We start from the raw sequence: 12081 nt of genomic DNA on the forward strand, positions 1-12081 counted from the left end.
TATTTCATAATGTCATCAAAATTCAGCTGTTTATCATTTGAGCAATTGAGGAAAGAGATTTATTTACTAGTATATTTATTGATAATCTATGCTTGAAAAATATGAGACTAGCTGTAAGGACTGCTCTAAAGTGCATTTTCTGTGCGTCAGTTTATTTATGGACTGTATGATTGTTATGTTTTTTAATTGTGACAATAAATGCTTTTATTAAGCTTTAAAATATTTTTCAATATTGAAATGCCCTCTATGAAAAATCCTTTTGTCATTGTGCAAGTATTAAGACTATATTCTTAAAATAAGGATCAATATAGACAGTATATATTCCTAAAGTTACAACTTAATCGGAGAGCTAGCTGCATACACAGCTTAATGCAATGAGGTCTAGAATAATATAGAAATGATTATGATAATTACTGTAAAATGTTAGAGTATATGCCCTTGTAATAAGATGTCCCTTCAATTTTCCATCAGCCCAGTTAATTATTACAGCTGTTTTCTCATATATTTCTTGAAAATATCATCCATGAGGCATAAATGATCTCTGTTGACAAGTTGACATACCACGTGTTAATTTAATTTCATGGTGCTGCCTCTTTGATTTTCAGTCAATTCAAATTCACAGCAACCTGCCCACATAAAAAGTGAAAATATAAATCTTTACATTTAATAAAAACACCGTAGGATTTTTAATACACAGACCGCAAATTGTAAAGCTTTAAAAATAAAAACAAATGTGAGGCCTGTTAGACATTATTCCAAATTGTTAAAAAATATTAAGAAAACTTATTATACACATTACATTAACATCAGACTGACCGATAAATTAACACCTAAGTGAAAGCATGAAGTGTTAAGAACCCCCTAGAGTTAACAGGACACATGGCAAACACATTTTTATGATAAGGCCGCACCAAATTGATGTCTTGTTCTTCGGATTTTTTTCAAAAATATTTGGGACGAGCGAGCGAAAAAAACAAAACTTTTTCAAATCATCATTTATTGAAGTAAGCGAAGAGCGATGAAATAAAAACAATTAAATAATCGCTTGTGTCATGTTTATCACCAAATCAAGTGTGTTTCTATTCATAAGCAGGAAAAACAAATGTGTGTGAAGTAACATTAAGACAGTATTGTCTTTGGAGTATTGAATGTTTAATGTGTGATGCATACAATAAAAAGTAAGAAATATATCAGCGCTTTTATTATTCTGAAATGTGTTATTTATCCCATATCACTTAACAATTTTCTCTGCTCGTGATATTAGACCTTTTAACCCTTGAAGTGCTGGACAACATGTATCTATTACAAATGCAGATCACACAACACTCTATTGAACCTGTTAATCTGAGGTGGTACTATTCGGTGCCAAGTCTGCAGGCTGGCGCCGGGTTTTCCTGTCAGAAATCGAATGAAAATCCAACACTTTGAGAGTTTGACTATACAAAGTATAAAAAAAACAAACGTTGACACTTTGGAGTGACATATAAGCAAATGTCTAGAATTCCTGATGTATTGTCATGTACCATCTTTAATATCACTCAAACCAAATAAAGAATTGTAGAACAATCACCAAAAACAAAAACCAGCGTTTGAGAAACACATAACCCTGGCAGGTTTTACACGACCGTATCTGCGGAAAGATTCATCTTATTGTATAGTGCAGCAGCCCTAACATCTCTGTAAAACTGCAGCTCGGGGAAATCTCAACAGCTGTTGCTGAAATTACCTGCCGTTCGTCATCTCGGCATGAAATAAAAAAAGACATAGGGGCTGCCATTTTGTTATGCCCGATATTTAAAGCGATCGAATATTACAAAATTTAATCGAATAAACTCATACTACCGCGGTAGGTATCCCTTCTGTGCGGTAGTGAGACTACGTAGTCGGATCAGTGACTGTATTACGGAAAATGTTCTTCCGTTGCTCCGATAAATTACAAGCAAGGTGCATTTAAACTTCGGAATTTCCACGTTTTTTTTCCGTTCCTACTGATTTCGACCCAGGGCAAAAAATACGCCAGGTGCGGGCGGTCAAAAAAAATTGAAATGTTTTTTTTTTTTCATTTCCCGTCAAATTGGTGCGGGAAATCCGACGAACAGGTAATCAGTTTGGTGTGGACTAACAATCAGTAGGCTGAGCCAGTGGATAGGATTTTTTTTGCAAACTTAATGTATCCAGAGTAACCATTGTCTATTTGAAACAAAGCTTCCATTTAGGGGTAAAATTTAGCAATATATTCAACTAGCTACATTAGCTAGCCCCTCTTTGCTTATGAATTAAACGGAAGTGTGACTCGCTTAAATTAATGCTACAACAATAATTTCAGTTATATATTACTAGCCAGCATTTTGAAATGATAAATTTTTTACAAGGCTTTAAATTTTATGTTCAAAACAGACGAAACAGCTATCCAAATAGATGGTATTGATAAATTACATGATTAGAATTATTTTTTTTAAATACTTTAATTATTTTTTTTATTCAGCTGTCAAACGCATGAAAGGTTAAGAAAAGAGTTTAACACTATGATAAAAGCCGAGGTACACCGCATGGTAGGACCTATTCGCCCGTAGCGTCACCTGTCAAATTATTAGGGAAGATAACTCAGCGAATGCTGCTATTCAGCCGAAATAGTTGAACTATTGCCTAAAGATGGAAATCATGATGAAAAGCAAGTGTTCGAAGTTTCAAAACCACATGTCAAATACAAATAGTTTTGACGAAACATGTACAATGTACGAAAACCGAACCAATATTCAAGTCCAAAAAGGGGAATAATTCAGTCAAAATGTAATAGAGTTAAGTACTCTTGCCTACAGATAGATATAATCTGAAAAGTAAATTCCTCGAAAGCACCGAAAACAATGCAAACAGTGAAAATTGCAGACTCGGTTTGATTGAGTCTGTTCATGAACAGTAATGGAAAATGCAACACTGCCCACGCCCCCTAGCACCGGCTTAAGCAGTATTCAGACTAATATAATAAAGAAGTGTTCAAAGTTACAAAGCCACATGTCGAATAGATGATGCAAAACATGGACTTGTACGTAATCTGAACCAATTTCAAAGATCAAAACGAGCCATACCCTTACAGAAGAAAAAGGCCTGCTGCGTACTCTTGCTGTGTACATACTGCGTATATGATGCGTACATGATGTGTACTGAAATCAAGGGCTTTAAATAGTACGCAGGATATACACCGCACATACACCGATAGTACGTTTGTAGTACACTTTTGACATGCAAATGAGCTCTGCCGCGTACTACTTGCTGCGTACATGCTGTGGACTACATAGTACACAGGATGTACGCTGGAGGAAATTAGTATGCGGGAAATAGTACGCAGCATGTACGCGGCACATACACTTTTCACATGCAAATGAGCCTGTGGTGTACTACCCCTGTGGCGTACATGCTGTGTACTCCTACGGCGTACATGCTGTGTACTCCTGCGGCGTACATGCTGTATACTCCTGGCCCGAGTCCTGTGGCGTACATGCTGTGTACTCCTGCTGCATACATGCTGTGTACTCTTGTGGCAAAGCTGCTGTGATAATGTAAATTCCTTACCCCACCAACTTTCGTATGCAAATGCTGATCATTTGGACAGAAAAAAACAGAAAAAAGATAAGTGACATGTATCAATAAGTATTTACCCTTACCAAAATAATGTAGATTGATGTTATCAAATAAATTAGTATGCTTTTCTTCATCCACTTTTCAATGAAATAAATCAATTTTTGTAGCATGTAATTTGGTAAACATTTGAAGAAAATGACGTAACTGCATCAAGGGGAAACAACTTTAATGCAACTAAATATAAGTGTTATGATTTATTATAGACGATGTGTGCGTAGTATGTATTTATTTTGATTAAAATCCATCTGAGAACAATCTAGGACTGGAATTATATTAGCATTTATACACTTTTACGTCCGTAAAAAGTAGCGCACCAAAAAATTTTGGATTGATTTTTTCCAATGGGGCGAGCGCAATTAGCCAAAAACGTTCTGAAAATATACGAGCGGCAAATCTGATGAACAACTTTTTAATTTGGTGAGGCCTTAATGAGTTAACATAATGAGCATTAAAGCCTTTATAAAACATGATAGAATGGTGTTTTGCTTAAGAGTATTCAAATAACAGTGAGAGCTATTAATTCTTCTCATTTGGGTGCTGTTGAGGCATTATCTTGGTAATTATTTCATGTATTACAAAATGTAATGCAACGAAGTTCAAATAAGGCTTTCAATTATCCAAGTTAGAAAGCTTCAGGATTAATTCAAAATGAAAAGAATATATTTTTACACTGCATGCAAGGTGCAGCTCAGAAATCACTAAGATGTAAGCTTCACAAATGAACATTGCGAATAGTTTGGAAAATTTTCATTGTTCAGAATACCGGTAATCTGAACTATTCTATGCTATTAAGATAAAAGTTACTCGGAAATCAAGTTCTTGCTTCCAAAAAAAAAAAAAAATGTACAAATCCTTCCTGCATGAAGTGTACTTCAGACTTTTACCTAAAAAAATTCAAAGTATAAACACCAAAAGAAAATGAACAAGTCCCTCACGCATATATGAAGTTTACTTCAGACTTTAACTTAAAAAAAAAAAACTAAGTATAAATGCCAAAAGAAATTGTACAAGTCTTTCCCACGTATATGAAGTGTACTGCACAAATTTCAAAGTATCTGCGGTGTACATGCAGTGTACTATTTTCTTGTACAAGTCCCTCCTGCGTACATGCAGTGTACTCCTTAAATTTTCAGAGTCTGTGCTGCGTACTTGAAGTGTACTAGTGACCTCCTGCGTACATGCTGTGTACTCGTCGAAATAGTACGCGGCATGTACGCGACATGCGGTGTATGTAAAATGTACTCCTCTGGCGTACTACTGTGTTCGCGGCATATACACAGCAAATACGCAGCATGTACGCCACAGAGGCTTGCTTCTGTAAGGGTAATTCAGCCAAAATACTTGACAGAGTTATGTACTCTTGCTTACTGGTAGGTACTGTTATAATAAACAAAGTTACAAAGCCACATTTCAAATAGTTTTTACAAAACATGGACTTGTACAAAATCTGAACCAATTTTTAAATCCAAAAGGAGCCATAATTCAGCCAAATTACTTGACAGAGTTATGTACTCTTGCCTACTGGTAGAAACTAATATATTTAAACAAGTGTTCAAACTTTTAAAGCCACAGTCATGTCAAATAGTTGTTAGAAAACATTGACTTATCATTAGAATAGCTTCAAATGCGAAATTTAACTTTAGGCTTCATAAAAAACATCACAACAACCAGTGAAAATGTCAAAACTCTAGGAAATAAATATGAATATAATAGAATAGAGAAAAGTAGAAACTTCACAGGTCACTCAACACGACAAAAACAACGAAAATGTTGCAGGCTCGGTTTGATTGATGTCTTTTTGGAAACGAAACAATTTAATAGATAAAAAATGATATAAATGATAATGGTTATTTTGACATTTTATTCTTAATATGTATGACCTTAAAAATTATCTAAACCTAAAATATAACATATTTTAAACATTTGAGTATACTGCAAATATATCTTAATTAAGATTGCAAATTATTTGTAAAACACATAGGTCTATTCTGAAATGAAAATCTGTACCATTTGAAAAAGAATGAAAACGTGTGTATGGTGTCACAGTACGAACTTTGTCACGTTAGGGGAGAAGATGTTTCAGGCAGCCAGTTAGCTCGGTTGGTAGAGCACTCGACCTGTAAGCGGGGGTTCCCGGGTTCGAGTCCCGGACTGACTGCATTTTTATCTCACCCTGTGACATAATGGCGTCCAACATTGGACCGTAGCATGCTTGCTTGGTCAGTCTTACGACGCTTGCAATATTATATACCTCCGGAATTCGAGGACGAATTTCCATTTTTTTTTTTTTTTGGTGGGGGGGGGGGGTGTGTGTATGTCACGGTACGAACTTGGTCATGTTAGGGGAGAAGATGTTTCAGACAGCCGGTTAGCTCGGTCGGTAGAGCTCTCGCCCTGTAAGCGGGGGGTCTCGGGTTCGAGCCCCGGACTGACTGCACATTTATCTCACCCTGTGACAATGGTATATTAAAAAGTGTTTTTATGTGTCCTTTTTGCTATTTTGACCAACTATCCTTGAATGACCTCAATCACTTTCAACAATGTAACATTTAAAAGAATCTTTCACTACAAACAATTAAAAGGAGTTTGTAAAATGTGTTGTTTTTTCACATTTGTATGTGATTGCACCAACTAGATCTTAATAACAGATATATTAGAACCAATTTTGTTTCACCATGGTAACCATGTTAGGCAAATGTACACCTCTAAAATATTGTAAATGAAATTGTCATGCACACAAACTTGTTCTAATATGAAAAATTACCAGTTATGTCATAGAATTTGGAGAGAATGTAAAACGATTGCAGATAAAATAGTAATTTTAGACATTTTTGACCTTTTGACCTTGCCTACGGCCTTAAACTGACCTTGAGTGACCTCAGAAATAAAACATGATTTTACACATTGTTAGTTTAAATACTTGTATACAGTTAAGTTACATAGTTTTTCTTCATAAATTATTTACATCCTTATCTTTAAATTTACCTATAAAATCTTAAAATGGCGGCCATCTTGGACGCCATCTTGGATTTCTCGGTCCGCACCAAAAATTCGCAATTTATGCCGGCAGTCCGATAAACTTCAGACCCTGCCAAACATTTTGGTATATGACATGTTTTGTAACTTTTTGTGGCTAGGTTACTCATTAACTAAGCCATTAAATTATTAGGTTTTGCTGCTCTACTATAAGGGACATTCAAGGGACAAAACATTTAATTTTATTGGCAACGTGTGAAGAATAAAATTGAAGTGATCTGGAACTGCTCATGATTTGGAACTGCTACACACACTGTATTCATCAAATTTTTACCAATAAAATTTTTTTTTTTTGGACTGAAAATTGCCTTTCACCAGATTAAGAAATTTACAGTGCTTTATAGGGTATAGCGGATTTTAGGGTATAGGGGATAGGTTGATAAATTTTGCATTTAGACTTGAATTATTGTATAAATTTTCATATCATTCTTTTACTGGCATGCAGACAGACATTCTGACATACATTTTAAATGATTGCTTGTTATGTTGTTTTTCATATGTTATCAAATAAAAATCGAGGCTATCCTTTACTGACCAAATAAGTGTGTATGTAAAAAAAAAACCATAAATGAATGAAAAGTATTTGATAGAAATTTAAAAGCTGAATGTTTTTGAAAAGAGAATACATTATTATTCTGATTTATAGTAAAAACATATTGGGAAGTTTGTTTAGATGTGGATTTTAAACTAATAATGGAAAAAATGACCAAAGCTATCCTGTACACCCTAAACCAGCACGTATGTATGTAAACAATAGCATGGAGAGAAAAATCACATGAATTTCTATTAAATGCTGAATGTTTTGAAAAGAATAGCTGTTTCTGTCTGATATACAGAAAAAAAACTACTAAATTTTGTTTCTTTGAATTAGAATGCAAGAAAAATTAGTTAGCTATCCACTATACCCAAAAGCACTGTATAAGAACTAAAAGAAGGAACATTTTTAGCCCACCATCATCAGATGGTGGGCTATTAAAATCACTCTGCGTCCGTGGTCCGTCCGTCCGTCATTCCGTCCGTCCGTCCGTCCGTCAGTCCGTCCGTCCGTCCGTCCGTCCGTCAGTTAACAATTTCTCGTTATCGCATCTCCTCAGAAACTACTGGGGGGATTTTGACCAAACTTTGTCAGAATGATGTATTGGTACCCTAGTTGTGTCCCCCTGAAAATCAGACTGGTTCAACAATTTATGAGTGAGTTATGGCCCTTTGTTTATTTCTATAATTTCTATAGATTTATATAGGGAAAAACTTTGAAAACCTTCTTGTCCAAAACCACAGAGCCTAGGGCTTTGATATTTGGTATGAAGCATCATCTAGTGGTCCTCTACCAAGATGATTCAGATTATTTCTCTGGGGTCAAATATGGCCCCACCCTGGGGGTCACATGGTTTATATAGACTTATATAGGGAAAAACTTTGAATAACCTCTTGTCCAAACCACAGGGCCTAGGGCTTTGATATTTTGTATGTGACATCATCTAGTGGTCTTCAACTAAGATTATTCAAATTATACCCTAGGGTCAAATATGGCCCCGCCCTGGGGGTCATATGGTTTACATAGACTTATATAGGGAAAAACTTTGAAAATCTTCTTGTCCAAACCACAAAGCCTAGGCTTTGATACTTGTAATGTAGCATCATCTAGTGGTTCTCTACCAAGTTTGTTCAAATTATCCTCCTAGGGTTAAATATGGCCCCGCCCCGGGGTCACATGGTTCATATAGACTTATATAGGGAAAAGCTTTTAAAATGTTCTTGTCAGTAACTACAACATTCAAACTTGGACCACATGTATATTTTTGAGTGGCAAGATGAACCTTGACATGAGTTGACCTTGATTTTGACCTAGTGACCTACTTTCACATTTCTGTAGCTACAGCCTTCAAATTTGGACCACATGCATAATTTTGTGCACTGGAAAAAACTTTGACCTTTATTTTGACCTAGTGACCTACTTTCACATTTTTGAAGGTACAGGCATCAAATTTGGACTACATGCATAGTTTTGTGTACTGAAAAAAACTTTGACCTTGACATTGACCTAGTGACCTACTTTCACATTTTTGAAGGTACAGGCTTCAAATTTGGACCACATGCATAGTTTTGTATTCTGAAATAAAATTTGACCTTGATTTTGACCTAGTGACCTACTTTTACATGTCTCAAGCTACAGCCTTCAAATTTGGACCACTTGCATAGTTTTGTGTACTGAAATGACCTTTGACCTTTACATTAACCTAGTGACCTACTTTCACATTTTTAAGGTACAGGCTTCAAATTTGGACCACATGCATAGTTTTGTATACCGAAATAAAATTTGACCTTGATTTTGACCTAGTGACCTACTTTTACATTTCTCAAGCTACAGCCTTCAAATTTGGACCACATGCATAGTTTTGTGTACTGAAACAAACTTTGACCTTTACATTGACCTAGTGACCTACTTTCACATTTTTGAAGGTACAGGCTTCAAATTTGGACCACATGCATAGTTTTGTATTCCGAAGTAAAATTTGACCTGGATTTTGACCTAGTGACCTACTTTTACATTTCTCAAGCTACAGCCTTCAAATTTGGACCACTTGCATAGTTTTGTGTACCGAAATGAACTTTGACCTTAAGATTGACCTGGTGACCTACTTTCACATTTTTGAAGGTACAGGCTTCAAATTTGGACCACATGCATAGATTTGTGTTGTGTACGGAAATGAAATTTGACTTTGAGCTAGTCAATAAGTCTTGAAATTTGGAACACTCAAAAATGGCACATTGGTGGGCGCCAAGATCACTCTGTGATCTCTTGTAATTAAATGAATGAAAATTGCTGTAAATAATTCATGCATGCCTGTACATAATAGACATTTCTAACGTAAACGTAAATCGGAAACGGAATACTGAATCCGTAAATGTTATTTGCAAATAATGGTCTAAGGGAAATTACTAGTGCATTACTATTGGATGAAATTGTCTCCCATAGACCACAAATTAGCCTAAAATTTTACGGCTTCAGTATTCCGTTTCGTAATTACGTTTACGTTAGAAAGGTCTAATAAGGAATAAAGATAGTTTGATCACTATGAATAGATAATGACACATATGTATAACTCATCAATATAAGGATATATAATCTGGCATATGAATAAACATAGATTCAAACAATAGGAGGTACATTCTGTTCATATAAGGATTAAAACACACACTGAAAACAAAAATATTCATATTAATACCACCTATAACTAGTAATATTATATATACAGAGAAAACCTAATGTTAAAAAGTGGTGAATTTTATATAGGAGAGAAGACTTGCAACAACAAATACAAATAATATTATATAAAAAAAATATAAGGAAAAAATTGAATAAGGTGGTCAGTAAATATTTTGAAGTGAAAACTAAATCATAGTCAAGAGTGTGAAAAGTGAACATTAGGTTGAAAAATGAAGTAATCTAGAAATTTAAGAGTGGAAAAGTGAAAAGTTCAGCAAAATCTATTGTGTGAAATCAATCCTGAAGTTATATTAATTCTGTGTATAAATTCGCCTTGGATATAATTGTGTTATTCTGAATTCCATTGATTATTATCGTCGCTGCAAGATTTTTACTGAGGGAAAGGATTCTTACCCTTGGGTGCCTCGACAAGTCAACGGGGGAATCTACCTGACAACAACAACAATGGCGAATTTGTTTTGGTTTGAAGTTGGAAAGTCGTTGATACCTGTGTGTCGGGTAAAAGAAAATGCATTATCTATGGTATTTTGCGGCAACCTATCGTGGTTCGTACATTTTTGGTTCTTTTTTTTTTTTGAGAGAGAGAAATAAAAAAGATCTGGGCGGCATAAAAAGAGGGGACGGGCGGGGATGATAATCTAGGAATTAATTTATTATGGCCTTACCTCCCTTTTGTCTGTCTTGATTGTACAACCTAGAGTGAATTATGAGGTCTGAAGAAGAGTAAAACAATCTGTTATAAAATGTATTATCATAATAGCTGTCAAAGGGAACAGTATAAAGTTTAAAATTTTGTTGAAATGTAAAGAAATAGGCTCATTAATTATGTTGTCCATAAAGGGAGATAATAAGAAAAGTTACCAAAATTGGGTAAAAGAATGCAGTTCAGATATTTATTTAACAATGTGATATTAACCTACTGCAATGTATGAAAAACTACAAAATGTGTAAAAACTTTAAAAACATCTGGATCTAGGACACTGTCAAACAGAACTATACATTTGGCCCGTTTGTTTTGTTTGTGTTTATTCTAAGTATTACGACAACCACTGTGACTTGCCCGAGGCAATTAATTATGACAAAAAGACGTTTACAACTAGGTCTTACAGTGTTTTTGACGTAACATGAATATGATAAATAAATTAATTGTTTTTACCATCTCTTTATAATGAGTTTTTTGCCTATTAACTTGATGTTTAAAATTATAAAGTTTGTAATTTGCCATACGTAACATTTTGGAGTTAACTTAATATTTTCTTTCGTCGTATACGGATGTATGTGGATATTCATGTAAAAAGGGTAGGTTTATAATTATAGAAATCAGTGTGTCATATCATAATATAAAATTTTCATCATGGATTATTTTGTGATCATAATTTCATTAAAAACGCCATAATTATGCCATATTTCGACATGTAATTTGTAAACAGGGCCCTATTTGATGGTTTAGGTAAGGTCATGAGGAAATTTATTTAGTAAACAGGCCCCAAAGTGAATTCATAAGGATTTTTTGTGTGAACAGGCACAGAAATTCTATGGTTAACAGGTCATAAGAATTTTTTTGTACTAAAGAGTGCCAGTATGTATGGTTCAGATAAAATCATAAGGAAGTTATTGTTAACTGGCTATCTTGTAAAAATGCCATAATGCTGTATGTAATTGGCTGTTCATTAAGATGAAGATTTCAACTAAAGTGGTTTTTTCTTTGTAAACTTTATAGTGTTACTTAGAAGAAATCAAACAATTAAGTGTCTGGAAGTAGAATTACCTTAGATTTTATTACTGGCAGTAATACTAGTAATAATTAAATTGTTAATTTTTGAAATTTTCTGGCTTCATATCTATTTTACAATTTGATTTGTTTACTGTAGTTTGAATGAAAAAAATACAACCATAAGTAACAATGTTAAATTATGTTTGTTTATAAACCAAGGTAAAAGGTATTGGTTGATTTTGTATGTAAGCTCAGCCAGTTATTAATTACCACAGTTTAAAGGTCCATAATGCTTTAAAAAATTCTTAAAAACAGATGAAACAACTTTCCAAATAGATGTTATGCATACTTACATGGTTAGAAAAGCACCTCTTTTAATACTGCACATGAAATGTTATAGTTAGAGCAATAAAGGGAGGTAATGAAAACAATAGATTCAATAAAAGATTCTAGTTTATTCACC

General features: G+C 34.3%; 1 protein-coding gene across 1 annotated transcript in view; it reads left to right on the forward strand.

Moving 5' to 3' along the window:
- The first annotated feature begins 11011 nt into the window (after positions 1-11011).
- The window catches only part of LOC123525364 (uncharacterized), a 100672-nt gene continuing 99602 nt past the window's right edge, over positions 11012-12081 (forward strand). The window contains exon 1 of the mRNA XM_053537928.1: positions 11012-11203. The gene's annotated coding sequence lies outside the window, so the exon portion shown is untranslated. The remainder of the gene's footprint in view (positions 11204-12081) is intronic.

This window comes from Mercenaria mercenaria, chromosome 3 (genome assembly GCF_021730395.1).
Source record: "Mercenaria mercenaria strain notata chromosome 3, MADL_Memer_1, whole genome shotgun sequence".
Classification (NCBI taxonomy): Eukaryota; Metazoa; Mollusca; class Bivalvia; order Venerida; family Veneridae; genus Mercenaria; species Mercenaria mercenaria.